At 40.4% G+C, this 3,036-nt stretch overlaps 1 long non-coding RNA gene across 1 annotated transcript; it reads left to right on the forward strand.

Annotated features, from left to right (window-relative positions):
* The first annotated feature begins 1,553 nt into the window (after positions 1-1,553).
* LOC125637929 (uncharacterized) lies at positions 1,554-2,079 on the forward strand. The gene is made up of 2 exons (XR_007357109.2): positions 1,554-1,686; positions 1,829-2,079. It is a non-coding gene; the product is annotated as an uncharacterized LOC125637929 (long non-coding RNA).
* The last annotated feature ends 957 nt before the right edge of the window (positions 2,080-3,036 follow it).

Genomic DNA, 3,036 nt, shown 5'->3' on the forward strand with positions numbered 1-3,036 from the left:
AATCTTTCCACTGATTTCCAGGGGTGTTAGATCAGGATTCACAGGTGCAGTTCCCACTTTGCATGACCCCCCCACCTCTCTCACTCATACCCCACATTCACTATAATAAATAGGAACATTCTACTTTTCTAAAATATGTTTTCCATAAAGAATCTTCTAGCCTTCAGAAGATAAAGGAAAATAATTCTTCTGATTGAATATTTTATTTAGGGCAAAGAGGAGAGTGTTTAAAAACCATAGAAAAGAAAAAAAAGAGTTGACTTACGTAAAAGAATAAATGCACACAAATCAGATGTCAAGAACTATAACATTCATAAACCAGTCGGAGAACACTTCAATCTCTCTGGTCACTTGATCTCTGATGTAAAAGTCGCAATATTACAACAAAAAGACTTCAAAAACAGACTCCAACGAGAGACTGCTGAATTGGAATTAATTTGCAAACTGGATACAATTAACTCAGGCTTGAATAGAGACTGGGAGTGGATGAGTCATTACACAAAGTAAAACTATTTCCCATGTTTATCCCCCTCCACCCCCACTGTTCCTCAGACTTCTTGTTAACTGCTGGAAATGGCCCACCTTGATTATCACTACAAAAGGTTTTCTTCTCCCCCCCTCCTGCTGGTAATAGCTTATCGTAAGTGATCACTCTCCTTACAGTTTTCAGAGGAACAGCCGTGTTAGTCTGTATTCGCAAAAAGAAAAGGAGTACTTGTGGCACCTTAGAGACTAACCAATTTATTTGAGCATGAGCTTTCGTGAGCTACAGCTCACTTCATCTGATGAAGTGAGCTGTAGCTCACGAAAGCTCATGCTCAAATAAATTGGTTAGTCTCTAAGGTGCCACAAGTACTCCTTCTCCTTACAGTGTGTATGATAACACCCATTTTTTCATGTTTTGTGTGTATATAAATCTTTTCACTGTATTTTCCACTGAATGCATCCGATGAAGTGAGCTGTAGCTCATGAAAGCTTATGCTCAGATAAATTGGTTAGTTTCTAAGGTGCCACAAGTACTCCTTTTCTTTTTGCGAATACAGACTAACACGGCTGCTACTCTGAAATCTTTTTAGTGAAAACTGAAACAAACAAAAAAATCATTTAGAACTTACGACATTTCCACATTTTCTGTTACTGTCTTACCCCCCTCTCTGAGTAATGGCACTTCCCCTTGTGTCTAATATATTTGTAGAATGTTTTCTTGTTACCCTTTATGTCTCTCTAGCTAGTTTAATCTCAACTTTAATTCAATAAAGTTTAACTTAATCCAGTAATTTTAATACCTTTAGGGCCACTATATTATAAATGCAACTGTGTATGTTTTATTGTGGAATTGTATGTTTTTGCTGTCTCTAGGAAACTGACTAATGCAATCTCTGAAAGGTATTAGGAATTTCAATGGGCTTTTGGGAACAATGTAAGGGGAATGCAAGTGACCCACGTCACATCTATCCTTTTAAAGCTGCACCCTGGGGAGAAAATCCTTTGCCTACTAATTACCTGCCACTGGAAACTCCAAATCAGAGACCCCTATAACATATAAAGGGTGGACTAAACTTGTTATGAGTGTGCTTGGGTTGACCTGAAGATGTGATGAACTTGTGAGGACAAATGAAAACCCTTGGCTGGGGTTAGGAAGAACTGCTTCTGCCAGAACCCATGTTATGGCTGAGATGATCTCTGGTAAACTTATTAGTCTGTGTGTAGGTTCTTGTATTGTTTTTAATATGTTTTTTTTTTCTGTAGTGCTTTTAAAACATGCTTGTGTAGAAGGAACTGTATGGTAACATATAACTGTTGACAGTCACTCTGTTATCGGTCTCAGCAGAGAAAGCATGCCGCTATGCTAAAGCAGCAGTGAAGGCAGGGAAGTGTGCAGCCTGGAAATAACCTGATCAGAAGGAAGAGAGATGCGGGTCCCTACCCAAGAAAGGAATCAGCTGGGGAGCCGAAAGCCTGAGAGTGGGTGTAGTTGTTGGACCACTGAAGGGAAATAGAGGTGCAGTGGCCTTAAACTGTGACTACTACCATTATGTTTTCACACATTCTTAAGTACATAAAATCCTAAGACCCTGATATTCTTTATATTTGAAATGAAAGCCTGGATACATTTTTAAAATAAAACATACTTAAATCTGGGATTCAGGAACCGGAAAGGAAAAGAAATAAAAACAGATTTGTTATGGTATCAGATGATGATTATTATCTGTGAACACCTCAGAAATACTTGTAAGATATAAATATTATTCTTAAGATCTGAATCAGAAATTCTCTCTGCCTGGAGAGTTCACAAGAGTACATTTTGTTTCTTCCATACTCAAAGCACAGTCCTGCATTTGCTGTGTATTCGTAACTCCTGTTGGAGTCAGTAAGAAATTTATGTCTGCAACTTGAAATTAAGGCAATTTTTTGTTGCTCATGTCTAATAATAACAATAGAATTCAAATAATAATCTTTTGGTAAACTTGGGTGAAATTCCCGATTGAAAAACTCAGAAATGAACAATCAGAAGATCAGCTATACATTAATGTTTTTCAGAGACTAGGCTTAACTCTTGATACTGTGGGGGGACAATTTAAAGGTGCGGGGGGGGGGAGACCCTGATCTCCCCACATTTCATCTCTGGGAGGGTGGGAGACATGGGGAAAGTAGAAAATTGCCTGTTGACTTTGGCTGGACTTTTGCTGGCAGCCGGAGCAGAGCCATACACAGGGGAGAAGCCCTGTCCCACAGGATGCCTGACCAGTGAGCTGGCTGAAGGAGATGGGTGAGGCTGTGACTGAGCATTGTTTTGCCTGCAGATGTGACCCTGGGAGTGGTGGTGGAAGAGAGCCCAACCTAGGGAATGAGGGGAGGAGGAGGGAAGCTCAGCACAGACTCTGGTCCCGTTAGATCGACTGCTTCATGCCCAGGTGTAGAACAGAGAGAGGGCAAGGGACTGAGTTGTTAGGAGTGAAGCAGCACGGAGCACACCCACTCCCCTTTCAGTTGTAGGAACATTGGGAAATGGAAGGTACATGTCCCCTTTGATGA

Source organism: Caretta caretta, chromosome 1, assembly GCF_965140235.1.
Source record: "Caretta caretta isolate rCarCar2 chromosome 1, rCarCar1.hap1, whole genome shotgun sequence".
NCBI classification, from domain to species: domain Eukaryota; kingdom Metazoa; phylum Chordata; order Testudines; family Cheloniidae; genus Caretta; species Caretta caretta.